We start from the raw sequence: 19,386 nt of genomic DNA, 5'->3' as shown, positions 1-19,386 counted from the left end.
CACCTTTTGACACTTTGTAAAAGCTCATGGACCACCCCCCCACCTCTGGCATCTAGCCACCCAGCCCCTTTACCCTCAGAACAAGCACTTCAAAGCAGCATTTTGGAATCTCAGACTGAGCAGGGAAGAGCTGCCCAACACTTGTAAGAAGTGGTGGTGAGTGGGAGCCAAAACCTCTAGACCTGAGCTAAAGTCTGAAAACAACTCTTTCTTTACTTTCATTCCATCCTTTGGCTGACTCTACTCAAGTGGCTCAGAAAGATTCCTGGTTCGGGACTTTCATAACGTTGATTCTAGTCTCAAGTGAAAACCTGCTATGCCAGGCGTGGTGGGGCACACTTGTCATCTCAGCATTTGGAAGGCTGAGGCAGGAGGACTGCCTTGATTTCAAGGTCAGCCTGAGCCACATAGTGAATTGAAGGCCAGCCTGGCCTACATAGCAAGACTGTCTGAAAAACAAACAGCCCCCTGCTGACTACTAGTATCAGTTTCTTCAAGTGGGCTAATACCAGCTTTGTCCATCTCTTTAATTACTGAGCCAGACTGTTCTTTATACCGCTCAGATGGAGGTGGGCTTTGGACATGAAGGACTGAGGACAAGTCCAGTGTTTATTGTTACTGGGGGTCCACCCAGCAGACCAACAGAGAGCCAAGAATTTCCAATTCCTTTAGTAACTTGGAGCTCTGGGAGCATCTATCCTCTCAGGAAAGCTGGGAAAGGTGGCCTGCTCTTTGAGATACTATTTTCCTTATCACAGTGTATTGTAATTATATAATCCACTTGCTTCCCACTAGATTATGAGTTCTTAAAGTATACAACCCATGTTTTATTTATCCTGTTTAGCGCTACCATTCTCGCCCAAGCCATCATTCTGCACTCGGATAATGAAGCCTCTGGCTTCTACTATTGTCCTACTACTGTCTGCTCTTAGCAAAGCAAGCCAGAAAGATGTCAAGATCCTCACAGTGGCCTACAAGACCTCCCCCGCCCCGCCCTGATCTTCAATCTTATTTTCTAACTCTTCTGGCCTCTTCACTATTTCTAACATTCTCAGGACTGCTTTTGCCATACCTGCACGGTTCCTTCCCTCAGCTCCTTCAAGTCTGGTTAAAGTTGTGTTATAGATGGGACTCGCCCTGATAGCTCTATTCAGTATTTCACTGTTTCCTCCTCCAGTGCTCCTCATAACCCGTACCCTATTTCTTCCTAGAGCACTCAACACCTAACATACTTCATAGTTCTCTTTGTCTCCATACTAGAACGAAAGATCCAAGAGGGAGAGCACTTTTCCCTCTCTTCTGCTCACTGATACATCTTGAGTAAGGAGTACGTGACGACTAAGTATCCCCAGGACGCAGGGCATGGAGATGCCTGGCAAAGGGCAGGTGTTTAATATTTGCTGAAGGAATGGAGTGCTCAGGTCTTGAAATACTGCGGTCTTTATCAATCCCTTTGAGAGGAAAAAGTTTCCATAGCCAAATCACTCAGGGCTCTTAGGCCTCTCATCCAATCAACCCGGCATTCATCTAAAGAATGCCCCAGGGTCCAAATACTGAACGTCTACCGAGTTCAAGTGTTCTTAGTGCCGTATGGAGAATGTTAATGAAGCAACAGCAAATAATATAGCAATGTAATTAAGTGGGAAATACAAGGAAGATTATCAGTGCCAATAGTTTAGAGAATCAGGGATGACTGACGTAGAAGTAAATTCCAAAGTCCAACAGGCGTCGGAACTGCCTTTCTTAAGGCTCCACCTGTGGATTGCAGGACCATAACCCGGCCAGTGAACCTGAGCGTCAGAAGGGACTTGAGTTCCAAGTCCTCGGTTTAAAGTAGAGGGAAAGTATGACTACGCACAGGAGAGGACACCGCAGAGGTGGGCCTAGAACCCAGGGCGTGTGAGGTTTCGAAAGGCGGTGTCCCGAAGGAAGTCCGCCTCCGCCCGTGGCGGCCTGTCTCCTCCGCCGCGTGCCAGGTCGCGAGCGGGCCCCGCTTGGCGCAGAAGCTGAGGTGCCTGCCACTACGGTGAGGTGGCAGAGGTTGGAGGGCGGGGGGAGGTCACGAGGCGACATTCCTGTGGTGCACGGGGCCCTCGGAAAGGGTCCGAGGCCGCCTGTCCTTGCCATCATCAACTGCGGGGCAGCTTCTGCCACTTCGCTCCCCAGGTGTCACTCCGAGGCACAGGGACCCCACGTCGCTCGGAACTGTGGGTCGCAGTCGTTAACACCGGGTACGCAGAGGGAGAACCGCGGAAGTCCCAGGGCACTATTTGTCCCGGCGGAGGAATCCTGTGTAAGTCGAGAGTCCGCGCAGGGCCCTGACGCCGCCGACGCCAGTACGGTGGCGCAGAGACGTCGCGGGAGGCGAGGGAGGCGGGGGCGTAGGGGGGGCGTGGGTCGGTAAGTAGTTCCGGGTGCGCGGCCCCGGATGTTGGCTGCTCTCGCTGCCGCCGCCGCTCTCGGCGCTGCTTCGGGCCCTGGCGGCTCGCAACTGGCGCGGTTGGGACCCTTCGCGGGGGGCGGAGTCGCACGCAGCGGCCGGGGGCTCGGCCGGGCCGTCCCGGCCTGCGCAGCCTGAGGTGAGTGCCCGCCGCCCGCGCAGCGGGGCCGGGGCGGCGGGCGAGGAGGCGGGGCTGGGGCATCTCCCGGGACCGAGGCAGGGGCTGCCCTCCGCGAGACGCCCTCTCCCTTCTCGGGCGCCGCGCGTTGCGCGGTGAGCGGCGGGCGGGGCGGGGGCTCGGACGGGCCTGGCGGGCCGCGAGGCTTGGGTGCCTCCCTCCCCCGCTGTGCTTCTCAGCTGCTGCTGCTCCTCAGCCGGGGAGCCGCGGCTCCGCGCCTCCCGCCCCTCCCCCAGGTGGGGCCCGGGGAACCGGACGTAGATCCCTGGGGCGCTGAGTCCGAGCGCAGCGTGCGTCTCCCCTCCCCCGGACTCGCGCCCTCGTCCTGGCTAGCCCCCGGCCCCGGCGCGAGGCGAGTTCTTCCCTTCAGGCTTGGGGGCGCTTTTTGGTCCAGAAGGCGGCTAGTACCTTGCGCCTTTGGGGTGCCCTTCGGGCGAGGAGGCCCTCGCGAGGGGCCTGCGTTCCCGCCCATTCTGTCGCTGTGTCCTTTGCTGGCATTAGGGCAAAGGCAGCCGTTCCATGCAGACGTGTTAGGGTCCTGTGTGTGTTGCATCCTGCCCACGTGGTAGGGTGTCCCGTCCCCCCACCCTCTCCATTTTTGCAGCTGGTTAAGAGGGAGGTTAACGGGATGGTTTTTCCTCTGTGATTTCCTCTGGGTGGTGTGGAAGGTGTTAAGGTCAGTTTGCTGTGCGGAGCCCCACAGTGGTTGATGAGACGGAAGAACCAAGAGTTGTGTACTCTCTGAAATGGAGATCAGTAGGGGACGTACCACAGCTTAGTTTCATCCACACCCACCCCCGCATCTCCCGTTACTCTTTTTTAGGATTGAGAAGTAGAGAGAAGCTCTTGATGCTTTGATGTGTATAGTTTTCATTTCTCGTGTACTTTCTGTGTGTATGGTTGGCAAAGGTTTTCCATTTTGGTTGCCGCACTACAGTTTGTGGTATTCCTAGCTGGATTCCTGAATGAGTAGAGCCAGGGATTGTATCTCTTGTGTTTTTCTTCCTAACAATTACTTGTCTTTATTTTTTCATTTTACTGTATTTTGTTTACTCGTGAAGAAGCGGGCTTGTCATATAGGTTTACTTAGTTACTTCTTTTGTAGAAGCCCTTTTATTTCACTTTTCTTTCTACTGAGTACGTTGGCCTCTAGACACCGGTTTAAAAACATGTGTTTTGTATAATTTTTTTTTTTTTTCTTTTCTTAATGTCCTTTCCAGGTTAAGATTTCCACCCTCCTGCGTTTAGCTTTTTGAGACCACAGATTGCTCTCTTTACCAGAAAGAGATTACTATAGCAGTGAGAGAAACCTTTCGTTCCTTCTAGACCTTAGCATGCAGTCAGAGAAAGTCAGTAAATCTTTTTTTTTTTTTTCCCCCGATTGGGTGGGGTATACAGATGTGGTTGAATTTTTTAGTTTCTTAGATAAATCTGAGACGTTGGCTCTTCTTTTTGGTTTTGTGTTGGAGTTACTGAGAATCTTGTTCTTGGCTTTGTGCTGCTGAAGATCCTGGAGAGTTTCTCGTTCCATTATGAGGTGTTTTTTGGATGAAGCCAGAACGTAATTATTTTGGCTTTTTTAGTTCTTTAGTTTAGGTGAGATAAAAAATTTTACTCTTGAAGTCACTTTCAGTTCCTAAATGGCTAGCATTCTCTTGTTTTTCACATTCTGTAGTCTTTTTGAGAATTGTGTGTGTGTGTGTGTGTGTGTGTGTGTGTGTGTGTTACTGAAGTTGAACTCAGGGCCTTCACATTGAATTACATCTCAGCCCTTTTAGGAAATTTTTTTATTTTGAGACTTAGTTTTGCAAAGTTGCTCAGGCTGGTGTTGATTCACAGCAGTCCTCCTGCCTCAGTCTCCCAGAGTGGTGGGATTACAGGTGTGCACCATTATGCTAGCCTATGGCAGCCTTGAGTATATTTTTAATAATTGTTTTATTTCCTTTTATCGGATATAATTGTTAATATAGTCTCCCTTTTTCTTCTACATAGGATAAAAATATTTAAATACAAAATTCTATCTGCTTTCATTATGCTGAATATGGGTGGGGCAGTGGAAAGTAGTGAATGTCTTTTAATACAGCCTGAAACATATTTTTTAGTAAGTTAGTCAACTTACTGTGTACTGTAGTTCTGCAAAGTACCAGGATACCTGTTTGTGAAGTAGTCTTGTGAAAAAACATGGGGACTAAAAGACAGGTCTCTTCAAATGCTCCAATTTTTTTTGAAAGAGGAACAGAAATTTCTTTTGTTGGAGAAGGAGCGTGTCTGTCAGAATCCTCAGACAGCCAGGTGTGGTGGTGCATGCCTCTAATCCCAGCACTGGGGAGGCCGAGGCAGGATTGCTGTGAATTCAAGGCCGCCTGGGCTGCATAGTGAGTTTAAGGCCAGACTGAAGTACATAGCGAGACCCTGTCTCAAAAAAACCAAAACCAGACAGACTACCTACAAATTACCAAACAACATCCAACTCCTGTTTGGGGTAACAGTGCAACCAAGATCAAAGGTATATGTGACAAGTGAGAAAAGTTTGTAAAGTGAAAAAGGGGTATTCCAGGAAATTGAAGGGACATGTGCAAAGACAGGGAAATGGCAATGCACAAAAAATGTGAAATATCTTGACTGTCACAGAGAACCTGTATTGGTGAATAATAAGTGAATTTGGGATTGGTAAGGGTGTTCTGGGAGGCTCTTTCAAGGATAGAGGGGTTAGTTTGATAGGGTACTCTCATTCTCTAAAAAAGGTGGGAGTAAGGTGGCCTCATATAACATATTGGTTGAGAGTAAAACAGTAGCTAACAATGAATACTTACGTATGCCAGACATTTTTCTGAACTATCTGTATTATCTTACTGAAGCATCATAAGGTCATTTAATCGCAAGGGACTTCAAGCAAATTGCTAAACCTTATACATTTAGTCATTGTATAAATAGAGAAATGAAATGTAGATTTTGCAGTGACTGGACTATAGATGGTAGTCAAACATGAGTAGATATGTGTTGAGAGGGAAGTAGTATAGTGGAGAAAGCTTTACGGTTTGGAATTTTGAGAAGAATCAGAAAGTACATCAGTGGCACAGAAACCAAGATTTTTCCACAAAGTAACGTTGTTGGTAGCACCAAATTCAGTCTTTGAGTTCAGAAACAATGACTGTAATGAAAACTGTTGAACTAGACCAGAAGGAGGTGATTTGTAACTGCAGAATTTTGAAACGAAAGATAGATATAGGATCTGCAGAGATTAATGATCTTGTGTGGTAATTTTTATTTTCTCCTAATGCCTGCCTCAGTCTCAGTCTTGTTCACATCAAAGTTCACTGTTTTTCTCTTTAAAAAGTTTTAGGGATAATTATAGTTTAGTTTAGTTATTTTACCTCTTTTTAAGAACTGCTTTATGTGTTGAGATAAAATTCACAATCCACAGGACGTACCCATTGAAAGTATACAAAGTATACAATTCAGTGGTTTTTAATGTATTCCCAGAGGAGGAGAACCATAACCACAGGAATTTTTTGAATATCATTTCACAAGGAAACTTGGCTGGACATGGTGGCACATGCCTATAATCCCAGCATTCTAGGAGGCTGAGGCAGGGAGATAGCAAGTCTGAACTCAGCCTGGGCAACCAAGCAACTTAATGAGGCCCTATTTCAAAAAAACGTACTGGTTCAGTCCAAGGCCCTGGATTCTCAATTCCATTGTCATGAAAGAGGGAAGCCTGTATCTTTAGCAGTCACTTCCCCCACTCCATACAGGCACATTCTAAGGCAAGTCATTAATGTACTTAACATGGACATTTTTTATAAGGGAGTCACACTCTTTTCATTTCAGTCTTTTGTGTTTGGCTTCTTTTGCTTAGTGTGTGATTCAAGGATCACCCGTGTTGCATGTATCCTAGTTTGTTCCTTTTCATTGTCAAGTAATATTTTACTGTATTAATGTACTGAAGTTTGGACCATTCATCAGTTGCTGGACACTTAGGTTTCTTATTTCCCCATCTTCATCAGCTCTTCACATTATAGTCTTTCGTAGCTTTCCTTGTAGACTATAACCTCTGCTGTATATTTTGCTAGGCATAAAAATGAGTAAGATGTGGCCCCTGAACGTTTATATAGAGCTTTAATGGTTTGGGTATGTTTTCTCCTGCATTATCTCATTTGATCTCACAGTAACCCTATAACATAAGACGAGCGGTTTGAAATTTGGGTTGGGTGGCTTGCACACTTAACTCAGTGGAGCAGCAATCGAGCAAATAATTCTTAGCTTGTGTTTGTGCTATTTCTTCTTCTGTATGCTGCTGTTCTAATTTAGAGGGCCCCAGGAAAATTTCTAGAGACTTAAAGGGATTACTTACTTGAGTAGTCACTGAATTTTAATGATTAATCTTTAGAACTGAAAGACTTACAGAATTTGTTACTTGCTCTGTGTTTTAGACAAGTAACTTATATTTACGTCTTTTCTTTCAGAACTTTAATATGAATTATGATGATGATAGTGGTAGTGATTAATAATAATAGCTAACATTTTTGAGGCCTTACTCGGCACAAAAATGAGTAAATACTTTTATTATAAAATCCTCACAACCTCTAAGAGGTAGACTTTATTATCATCAAAGTGTTACAGATCAGGAAATGGGCACAGAAGGATTAAGTCATTTGCCCCAAGGTACATAGCTAGGAATGGAAAGAGGCAGGATTTGAACCCTTGCAGTCTGTTTATGGAACTTAGTTGGTCTTAATCACTGCACTATTGTGTTCACTAATTATAAATTAAAAGATGGTAATATTTCAAGTAAGAGCATGACCAGAAATATGAAGTTAGGATTACAGCAAAGTTAACTTGACATTGCATCTACCTTTCCTTAAGTATGGACCTAACATTGTAGTATACAAAGATACATGTTGTTTGGACCTAACATTGTAGTATACAAAGATACATGTTGTTTAGACATTCAAGTACATTGTTATTGTTTGTCTTTGCTAATAGTCTGTCGGCTCAGAAATCATATTATTTTCACTGCTCTTCACTGTTGGCTTTGTTAGTCATTTTGCTTTACATACAGTCACTGTTAGGAAGCCTGGGCTTGGGACAGCTAATGCTCATTTTTACCTCTCTTTAGCTTTCCTTTAACTGTAATTTTTTTTTTCCCCACTTTGAGCCGTTAGCCTTTCAGTCATAGAGGGAGGCATTCCTTTACTTTCTCCACCCCAAAACTCAGAAAATACTGTACCGCAGTGGCATTTTATAACTGTCAAAAATTTTGACGATCTTAATTGGCATAACTGGATTTTAGTGCACAAGTAATAACCAAAGCACAGTCTTTTGGTTAAAGAGATTGACTTACACTGAAATTGGAAAAGGCATCTGCTGTACAGGATTTTTGATTTAATAGAATTTGTTATAACCAGATCAGCAAAGCATTATTACTGTGGGCCATCTGTTGGAATATGGAAGTAGCTTTGTTACATGGAACCAGATGTTGTACTTACATTTATAACAGTGGCATTCTATGTATTTAAGTAAATTCCGTAGTTAGGTACCTTGGGCTGTTATTCCACTTGACATATATATTAACTGATAACCTAAGAATGTGATGTTTTTCAGAGTGATTATTACTCTTGTGTAGAATCCAAATAAAATATATGAAATACAAAACAAAATTTTTTACCATAAATCTAAAGTGATTTTATTTTGGTGCAATTAGACCTACTCATGTGGTATGAAGTTTTAGTACTATAATGAGATAAAATAGAGGTGTTATGGGATAATTACTTAGGATCCCATTTCATAAGGACTCTTACTTTGACACCATTGATAGGCTAAGAGTCAAATAATTTCTTTCCTTTTTAAAATTCTTTGGGTAATACTAGAGATTGAATCCGGAGCCTTATGTATGTGAAACATGTGTTCTGCCACTGAGCTACATCCCAGGCCTCCTTCTTTATTTAATTTGAGACAGTGTTTTGATATGTTACCAAGGGTGGCCTCAAACTTTCGGTCTTTCCTGCCTTAGCCTCCTGAATAGCTGGGATTACAGATATGTGCCACCATGCCCGGCTCTGATAATTTCTAGGCTGCTTTGGTTGCTTGAAGAATTTTACTATAAATCTAAAGTGATTTTATTTTGGTGCAATTAGACCTACATTAACACTGCACAAGACCCATCATCAGTGGGTGAAGTAGTCTGTAATGAACTCAGATTTTCAGAGTGTAATTAGAAGAACTAATGTTAGAACATAATCTCAGAGAATTTTTTAAGAGACTACAGACACTGCCCATGTTGTCTATTTTTCATTATTTTCAAGTCATATGTAGAGAGACAAGGTCATGGATTCTATTGAAAACTTCGCCAACTATTCCATGATGACCCTGAAGGAAACTCCCCAGTCAGCTGACTTTCAGCCCTAGTTTTAACCTGGAGTACAAAGTTAAAAGCATACCTGAATTTTGCCTAGATAGAGTCTTGCTCAGTGACATAGTGTTATCCAGAAATGCAGATTGATCACCTAATTGATTGGATGAGTTTAGTGCAGTGTAACTGTATTAAAAACCTCAAAACTTGGAATCAGCTTTTCCCCATGCTTGAGACCTAACCTTACTTCAGTAACAGTAATAAGACAACTTTCTAATAATTGAGATTTATGAGAGAAATGGACGAGGGTGGTAGACTGCTAGAACTCAACTAATAATAGTTTAAAATTTTGTTTACTTAGAGATGAGATTGGGGTGGTATAATATATTGGAAATGGCTTATTGGTAACACGCTAGATTTTGGCTGATGAGTATATTGGTATTAAATTATTAAAAATAACTTTAAAAGTTTCTGTGGGTTGGCTGTAAACTTTGGGAAATTAGTGGCAGCAGCCAAATATACAGCTGTTGAGAGTAGGTTGGCCCTTCAGAAAGAAGGTGGAACAGTGTTGTAGCAGGAGGTGAATGATACATGGCATTGGTTTCTGCTGGTGTGGTTATGTCTATGAATCTGTGACATACTTATGGAGTAGTCAGGTGAAGTGTGTTGTAGATGAGTAGTTTCTTTATATCATGTATGCATGGATAGCAATCTCCATCAGAAGTGCTGTCTTTGCTTATCAGAAGAAATCATATTTAATATTGTTTACTAGAGGGCATGTGCATTTTTGAAACATTTTCACCTTCCATTTGGTTGAATTTTTTAAAAAAGCATTTTATTGGATTTATTGACTCTTGGAGCCTCATAGCCCTTTGATGTAGGTAGGGCAAGTAATAGTGTATTGAGAGATGGAGAAACTGAAGCTAAGATTTAATGTCACACACTTACTTAATAGTAGAGTAGACATTAGAGCCCAGAACCTGCATTCATCTTTCAGTCTTATACTGTCAAACTTAGGGGATGTAAAACTAGTGAGGCAACTTCCTCTCGTTAAATTTAGGTCAATTTCATCCACTGGAAGCATTCTGCTTAAATCTGCATTCAGTGTCTTCAGAATTCTGGAGGTGAGGATGGGAGGGACTTAGAAGGGAAACTCTTAGGATTGCCAAACAGATTAGGTCTTATTTTGTGGCAGTACATGTCTAAAATGTAGACATTGAGAAATTCTGGGACGTGGTTCCAGAATTTCTGGTTCCAGAAATTTGGGACGTGGTTCTACTGAGGGTGCCCGGATTACTGCCAAAACGTGAGACCTGTTGTTTCTTACCTGGTGGGCTGGTTATGTAGCCTAGGCTGGCCTCGAACTCATAGTGATCCTCCTGCCTCAGCCTCCTGAGTTCTGGGATTACAGGCATGTGCCACCATGTCTGGTTGCATGGTAGGTTAGAATACTGAGAGTATATAAAGTTATAACTAAAGAGAAAAGATAAGACTGGGAGAAAAGCATAGCAATGTGTAATTTTATTTTTCATTTTCAAACCTGTCTTTATTTGAGTGTATTTTATTTTTTATAGTTTAAAAGAAAACAAATGATTTTTCCAAATGACAATTTGGAAGAATATGAATCTTAACACATTTGAAGGGCAGTTTAAAAACTTGGTGCTATCAAAGTGTTTTGCTTTTTAAGCTGCTATGTAAATAAATCAGCTTGATAACCTATTTGATTATAGTCTTATGGGTCAAGATTCAAATGCAGTAAGTGGATTAAGTTTTTTTTGCATTAGATTTTGGTCATTTCAGGAAATTAATTTTAGTCCCCCAGAAGCAATCAAGATTTTAGTTTTGGTGGTTTTATTTTTTTGTTTCTTTTCTTGAGACAGGCTCTCACTGTGTAGTTCATGCTGGCCTTGAGCTCAGTATGTGGCCTCGGCTGTCCTTGAACTTGTGATCCTCCTGCCTCACTGAGTGCTGGGATTGCAGGCCCGCACCACCACACTCAGTTTAAAATGCTGTTCTTAATTCAGGAACATTGGATTCACTCATTTGTCTCACTCACATGCTCACTTATTTGCGCTCTGTTATGTGCTGGATGTGTGCTAAATACTGGGGACACAGTGAAAGCCAAGGTTGCTATCAGCAAGGACTGCAGCTTTTAGTTGTTGAAAGACATCACAGAGATATCTTTGGCATATAGAAGTATCCTGCCATTTCTTCTGTTTACTGATTAGAAAGGCGGAATGACTAGCTTGCTTAGTTGAAGGCCTTAATGCCTTTAAGGGTGTGTATAGCAGCTGATGGCTTCATGCTTCTTTGCAGACTGTTGAAGATCACTGAGTTAAAGAATTTCCTCATCTAAGGAACAGCTTACTGAGTTGGATGATGTAGGCATTCTGATTAGTATCAGGTTTGCTTTGGTAGCCTAATTAAGAAATGTTGTATTGGCTCTTTTGGGATGGAAACTCTACTTTTTAGCTTTTTATCCTCTCTGTAGTCATACTTAGCAGTAGGGACACGTTCTGAGAAGGGTGTTGTGAGGTGATTTCAGCATTTAGGAATGTCCTGGTGTACAGTACTTACACAAATTAAGTTGGTTGCAATGTCAGATGATACATTCTTATGGGACCATTGTGCGATGTGTTATGTGGCATATGTGCATGAAACATAGTAGCCATTGTTGTGTATTCCTTATACTAATAAATGAAAGGATATTTCATGTTTAACCTTCATGTTAAGAATTGTAATATTGTTACAAATGGCTTTGTATCAGAAGTTACCTTTTGTCTAGTATAGTGAGATATAATATATAGTAGTTCTGACTTCATTCAGAATAGCGAATTATCCCACTTCAGCACTTCATATATAGTCTTTTAGCTTTAGTTGCCGATAGTTTAAAGGTGACCAGTTAGCTGTAATTGAGGCAAAATTTGCTTCTAACTTCTTTTCCTGTTCTTCCCTGTGGAACGGTAGAGACCTGGTCTGCCTTTCATGAGATAACACTTTAAATATTTAAAGGTAAACATTCTTTCAGCAAATGTTTTTTTGAGTACCTGTGCATTCAATATACTGTTCTGGGTGTTAAGAGAAATCCAGAAGTAATTAAGAGGTATAGTTTATTTACACGGAATGGTACAGAAAATGCTGTGGATTTGCTGTGAAGAGAGTGCTTTTGCTTGATGATGATCAGGAAACCTTTATGGAGGAGATAGTGGTTGCATTGATATTAGAGACTGAGTGTTCTAATCTTCAGGGTTTAGTCAGAGATTTAGAAAGGAAGCAGGTTAGAGGAGTAGAAAGGGAATCAGGTTGGTTGTTTGCCAAAGTATACTCCAGGTTATTAAAAATGCTCATTATTGTATCCTCAGCGTCTGGAGGAGTGTTTGTCAATAATTGAGGCTCAGTAAATATTTATTGAATGAATGAATAAATTTTTACATTTTAGAAATACTGAACATCCTTTTCTTAGACATTCACAAGGCAGTTTGAGATATTGAACACTTTTATAGAAAAAGAATGATTATCTCACTTTTTTGAATGCCTATTAACAATAATAATCCTTGAAATCATCTGAAAAATACTTTGCTGGGTCTATATGTAGAGATGAGATGGAAGTCTGATGATCAATGTTTGTACTTAAGACTACACATGCTGATTTTCTTCAGTCATTCTATACTAGCCATTTGATTTCCAAACACTTAACTAGTCTGTCCCCCCTGCAAGCATTCTAGCTTGTAAGTGTTCTCAACATATACTGCTCAAAACAACATACAGTACTCCAGTATGAACTAACCAGTGAAAGACTGCAGTGGACCCTGTTACCCTCCTTGATCTGGATACTGTTCTTCTAATAAGGTCTAAGATTGTATTTTGCTTCTTTTTAGCAGTAGCAGCTGAGTCACTACTTTGGCTCATACTCAGTTTTCATATTGATTTACAAGAGGTTCTTTGAGTAGATTTAAAGAGGTTTCCTATTAGTATAGCTAACAAATGAATACTCATTTTCTTCTGATTGACTCTGGGCTTTTTTCTCAGAAGCACTAGTCATTCTTAACTTCCTGAAATCAGAGAGAAAAGAAAAAATGAATTGTATAATGCCAGAGTTGAGTAAGTAACACTCAAAAGACTTTGGTACAAGAGCTTTGTTGAGTATGCCCTAAAGCATATAAAATAATGATTAATGGCCATTTAACAATCACTGAGATTCAGTGATTAAGATATTTTCCAGATATGCCTCAATTTTTTTCTTTTTGGCTGAAGTATTTGGAAGAAAACTGTAGACACTTTTTTTTTACTCATTATTAATATGTATCTCTAAAAGAGATATTTTCCTCTACCTAGATGTCATCATTATAGCTAACAAAATCGACTGTGTCTGATGTCATCTAATATTTAGTTCATAAATCAAATTCCTACATTTGATCTTAGTCAAAAGGCTGAGAAATGATAAATCAAATTCCCGATTGTTTAAAGATGCCTTTTTACAATTTGTTTTTAATTGAATCAAGATCTAGACAAAGTCTATACATTGCATTGGTTATGTTTCTCAGATCTCTTTTCTCCTAACAACAGCTCCTCCTCCTTACTTTTTGGTATAATTTGGCTCTTTTGACTCCTTTGGTTCTTTACATTTTTATCTGAACAAAATTCTATTACTATTCCTTTTGAAAAATGTATTACATTTTTCTTCTTCTACATCAATTCAGCAAGACTTTTGGAATATTATGTCCAAAACATGTCTGAAACATTTAGGTTTATAGGTTAATTTGACCTATGTTGGCACACTAGAAGCCAGCATTATAATGGTAGAGACAGCTGCCTACAGAAATAATACAAAGTGGATTGTTTGCCCTCTAATAGGTCACGCCTTGTTTAGAATAGCCTCGCATTTTCCCCCCTTGGAAAATGCTACCAGTGGAATCTTCTTAACATATCACTTCAATTGTGTACTGAACAGGAACTCAGGGTTGGTTATTGAGTCAGTCCAAATTACACCTGTTTTGGGCCTGTCACTCAGTGTTTATACTGTCTTCTCAGGGGAACTAAAACAAAGTTCATGTTATACTTATCAGGTAGCATTTTAATTCTCCAACAAGATTATAAACATATGTCTTATTCTTCTGTATAGTTCTGGGAACTTGAAAGAGCTGGTTCAGGCAACAGTCCTACTCTTACTCCTTTCCCTAAGTCATCAGGAGCTTCTGTCATTTAAAAAGAAATAATCCAGATCTTATTCTACAATCTGAACCTGGAATGACAGATATGCACACAGAACATGATTTGTATTTTATCACTTCCCTATCACCATGATTCTGGCAATCTCCTGATTTCTGGTTGTGTTTAGACATGCTCTTCTCAAGCATTTCAGGCATCCACTATCAGTTGAGCTCGATTGGCAAATGATAATGAAACCTTTGTGCTGTCATTGTCTTAAATCAATACTTCCTGAATTAACTGGTACATCAGAATCACCTGAGATAACTTTTAATTAATCATTTCCTGGGTTTCATTCTAGACACCTAAATTAGGATTTCTAGGAATGGAATAGAAACGATTCACATGAAGTCAGTAATTTCTTTTGTTTGGTTTTTCAAAGACTGACTTTGGGAAACGGGACAGGTAGTTTTTATTTTGTTAGAAAATTCAGTAATGGAGACCGTAGCTTCCTATCCTCGGTTGCAATATAGCATTTAATTACTCTTGACAACCAGTAAATTCTGATAGGTTTGATTTACTCTTCAGGAGTATGGTGGATTTCTTGCTTTGAATTACACAAGGGAAAGCACATGAATCAAATGCCCAAGATAAAGATACGGGATCCAGAGAAGTGACATGTTGATTTTCTAAATATAACTGAGCTCAGATTTAAAGCCTCAAAACCTTTCAGTCTTCTGAAAGATTATTCTCTATTTGTTTAGTGGGTACCTTTAGAAGTTGTTTAAAATGGAACACAACATTTTTGGAGTGGATACTGTTTTGGATTTTTTTAACATTTCATGTATGTTCATCACAGGTGATTTAAACATACAACGTGATTTAACTTCCATGTTTTTTCATCAGATTTCCCATAAAAATAAATCTATACATAGAAAAAGTTCTTTATTTGACCACATGATTGGATTTTAGATCTGGATGTTGTGGGTAAGTTATTGAGCAGAGTAGAGAGACTGAAGCTTCAGGATTATCCAGTGAGTTAATAACTGGCCCATAAATAGAATCCTGTGTTATTTACTGAGTTACGATTTGGTTTGAAGAGGGTGGCCTGTGATCTGTTTGCAGGAAGTAAGGTTTGGGGTTTGGAAGAAGTTACAGCTTCTGTGATGTTTGGCCAAAAAGCTCCCCTCCCCCACCTTAGCACCTGTTTTATTGATACTCCTAAACTATGGAGGCAAAAGAGGCAAGTTAGTTCAGTGTTACACTCCTACTCAGTCTTAAAAAGCTGAAGTGGATTGTTAGCATGATTTTTTTTTTCTCATCTTGTATTTGTGTCTTCCTGGCCCTGATCTTTAGGAGGAGAGGGTATAGCCCAGTAGATGGCGAACCTTTTAGAGCTTTCAGTAACAAACAGTGGGTTGCGGCACATGTGCTACAGGTTTGACACCACTGGTATAGCCTCGTTAGCTGATTTCATAGGTAATAGTAGAGTAGGTTCCTTTAGAATGTTTTCAGGTATATGAACTTTTTTAATGGACTGTACATACATCTTTGTTAAATATGTTTAGTGAATACACAGCATATTTGGAAATAGAGGCCACCAGCAAACAAAAGCTACTGAATGGTTCAAGGGTGTTATTGATCTGAAGATAATTGCTTTTAGTAGAGTTACTTTCTGGTGAAGTCATTACTTTACTCTCCCTTTCCTGTTTGAGCATTGGGATTTGGGAATGAATCTTGTTGTACTAATGAGAGAAGTGGGAATTTGACCAAATAAGAACATTTGTGTGATGGTTCTGAATGTTTCTTCTCTAACAGCTTTGTTGAGATATAATCATATGCCATGTAATTACCTATTTGAAATGTAGAATTCACTGTTTTTAGTATATATTCACAGGGTTATGCAATCACTGCTACAATCTAATTTTAAAACATTCAGTTAGTTCTTCCTCTAAAAGAACTCTCATACGTGTGAGCAATCTCTATTCTCCTTTTACCTCTTCTCTCCCTGCTAGTCCTAATCTAGTTTAACCCAACTACTCATGTATAACCTAATTGCTAATATTAATTTGCCTATTGTGGGCATTTAATATAAATGGAATCATACATTTGTTTTTTATGACTAATTTTTTTTCACTTAGCATGTTTTCAAAGGTTGTACATGTAGTGACATATTTTATTGTCAGAGTATTCCATTGCATGGATGTAACACATTTTATTTATCCATTCATTAGTTGGTGGACATTTGGATCACCTAATTGTTTGCTGTTAGGATTTGATGCTACTATGAATATTATTAAGTTTTTCTAGGGATGTTTGTTTTCATATTTTTGGGTATGATATCCAAGGAGCAAAATTGCTGGTTCATATAGTAAATCTATGTTTAACTTTTTGATGAACCACCAAACTGTTTGCCAAAGGGGCTGTGCTATTTTGGATTTCCACTGGCAATACATGACAGTTTCAGTTTCTCCATATCTTTCCAACACTATTACTTTTTTTTTTTTTTTTTTTTAAACCTATCTTACTGGTCATGAAGTAGTATATTACTGTAGTTTTGATTTGCAATTCCCTGATGATTAGTGATGATCAACATCTTTTCATGTGTTCATTGGACATTTGTGTATTTTCTTTGTAAATATGGCTGTTGAAATCCTTGTGTTGTCTTCGTATTGGGCTGTAGGTCTTATTGGGTCTTCTTACTGGGTTTATATATTCTAGATACCTAACTTGCTGGGTTGGTCCTAAATTGCTTGGGGGTTACAAAAAAGTGATTGCTACAGAGACTGTATTAATTAAAGAATTGATGAGTTTTCAGTCAGATCTTATTTTAAGTTTCTTTTTCTCCAGCTCTGGAAGAGTTTATTCATTCATTTAACAAATGAGGGCTTAGTGTACACAAGATTTTCAGGATATACAGAGAATAAAACAGACAAAACTTCCTATTCTCTAGGAGCTTACATTAGTAGAGGAGAAACAGGTAAATAAAGGTTGTATCAAATGATGAGAAAAGCATGAAGAATAAAGTAGGATAATGGCCATAGAATAAAAGTTTACAAAGTATTTCTTGCCTTTAATAAATTCTTGATATACACTTCTGTACTCTGCTTGGCTTTATTGCACTTTCTATTTACTTTCACTTTATACAATTGTTGGTTAACTCCCCCCCTCCCCTGTGATTCTTAACCTAATTGCACTCTTGTGTTTTTTTTTCTTTTTTTTTTTTTTTTTTTTTTTTTTTTTTTTTTTTTTTTTTCAGGGAGCCTCACTATGCAGTTCAGGCTGGCCTTGAGCTCACTTTGTAGCCCACGCTGGTCTCGAACTCACAGCAATCCTCCTGCCTCAGCCTCCTGAGTGCTGGGATTTCAGGCGTACGCCGGTGCCCGGCTCCTAATTGCAGTCTTAAGTTTTGCTTTCAGCACCACAAAATCAAACCTCCAGTTATATTATTTTGTATTAAAAGCCGGTATTTCTGTTTATATCTATTTTGATACACATTTGATACTATTGTCTTTTTCTCCTGTAGATCACTTGTTGCTATCTGTATTACTATGTTCTCAAGTCCATATTTTATTTGGAATGGGTTCTTCTGTTTACTTCTTTTCTGACACTCTCATGGTGCATTGAGGATCCTCATAAATTCAATTTCTGAAAGTAGATGACAATTTAGCTCAAGCTGCACCTCTGCCTTCAGATTAGTGGAGCTGGAGTGGGCAGCTGATTACTACTCATTCAGTAAGATACTTTTCCTTGCACTTCATCTGTCAGATTTTTCTTATCCTAGCTGATTAAAATACAGATTATTTCCAAGGATACTTTAATGATTACTTGTGACTAATAGTATAGTATAACAGTTCACAGTGTTAAGTCAGATGACCTGAATCAGAGGTTTTTCCTTCGTGGAAATTAATGAATTACATACTTTCTGGATTCAGAAATAATAAAAGAAGGAATAGCATTTTGACCTCGACTGCTGTAACATTTATTTTAAAAAATTCAGTTCTTTCTTTGGTCTTGCATTATGCTCGTGCTTACATTCAATATACTGTCATAAAAACTGAGGCATAGGGCTGGGGATTTAGCTCAGCGGCAAAAAGCGCCTGCCTGGCAAGCGCAAGGTTGTGAGCTCGGTTCCCGGTACCGGAGAAAAACCAAGAAAAACCAAACAAAAAAAAACCTGAAGCATAAAAAAAAAAAAAATTTTTTTTTTTTTTTTTTTTTTTTGTTTTTGTTTTTTTTTTGTTTTTTTTAATTTGAGAGAAAATTAAGCCCACGAGAAATTTCTGATAATATTTGGTGGTGTGTAGTGATTGTCAGAATTCTAGTCTGGGTCTTGACTCAAAAGTCGTCATTTTAAGTTCTTTGTACGTTATAAAGTGTTACTATTTTTGTAGGGGTGGAAGAGGAGAGGGCTTGTAAGAATTACTTGGGAACTTTTTGAAAGTAACTTCTACTTTCACCTCTTCCCAAATAATGCCCTAATATACTACTGTATTTGTTTAATAGCTGCTTCCTCAATGTAAATAGTTTGTAACTCAGTTTAATTTCTTGTATTTCAAGGAATTCCACATTCTTCTGTTGGGAGTGGAATATAATACAGTAAGTAGTACACATTGGAGAATGCAAATTAGTAAATGACTTTTACCATCCATATTCTGTGTCATTTTGTACAAACTTTTGTGACACATTGATTTTCAGAGGTTTTGAAGAAAACGCTACTGCTTGCTGTTGGAACCAAATTTAAACCATATAAAGTGTGAATGTAATTGAGTGAATATAATTCATCTATTGTAGGTTACTACATACATGTAAGTTTGTAGCATGGAGGACATCAACAGTGTGATTTCCTGATTTGGGTGTGAACATTAGCCTTTTATGGGATTTTCATGTTGCTAATCAGTTGCCTGGTAAGAAGATTGACATGTGTCCTTTTCAGTCTACAAGTTTTGAGGTTCAGGACACCATTCAGCAATCTAGATGAAAATTGGAAAAATCTGCGACTAAGGCATGGAGGCTCCAGCAGGTTAGGAAGCTAACTGGAAGCTAGAGTTGGTAGTAAATGGTAACTGACTGAGAGTTCTAAGGATGTTGTAGTTTGGGGGAGTCAGTATTTAAAATCATTTTCCCTGCCTGAACTCTTTTTTTCTTTTTTTATAAATTTTTTATTTTAAAGAATAAAAGAAGGATAACATAATAATAGGGGGGACTTAGCAAATTACAGACAAAATGGTAGGAAATTATCAATGGTTATCGTTTTACATATTATTA

The 19,386-nt window shown here is 39.6% G+C and overlaps 1 protein-coding gene across 6 annotated transcripts in view; it reads left to right on the top strand.

Moving 5' to 3' along the window:
- Positions 1–414: 414 nt before the first annotated feature.
- Foxj3 (forkhead box J3) overlaps positions 415–19,386 on the top strand; it is a 119,950-nt gene continuing 100,978 nt past the window's right edge. For 3 of the 6 annotated variants that reach the window (XM_013507787.1, XM_005410595.2, XM_005410594.2), the window contains exon 1: positions 2,391–2,579. The gene's annotated coding sequence lies outside the window, so the exon portion shown is untranslated. Of the gene's footprint in view, positions 2,294–2,390; positions 2,580–2,612; positions 2,714–19,386 lie in introns of those variants that run through there. The other 3 variants (XM_013507785.1, XM_013507784.1, XM_013507786.1) reach the window with 3 other exon arrangements.

The sequence above is a fragment of the Chinchilla lanigera genome, unplaced genomic scaffold (assembly GCF_000276665.1).
Source record: "Chinchilla lanigera isolate Chin_1 unplaced genomic scaffold, ChiLan1.0 scaffold00136, whole genome shotgun sequence".
NCBI classification, from domain to species: domain Eukaryota; kingdom Metazoa; phylum Chordata; class Mammalia; order Rodentia; family Chinchillidae; genus Chinchilla; species Chinchilla lanigera.
The sequence above is the reverse complement of the archived record's forward strand: the minus strand, read 5'-3'. Positions and strand labels throughout refer to the sequence as shown.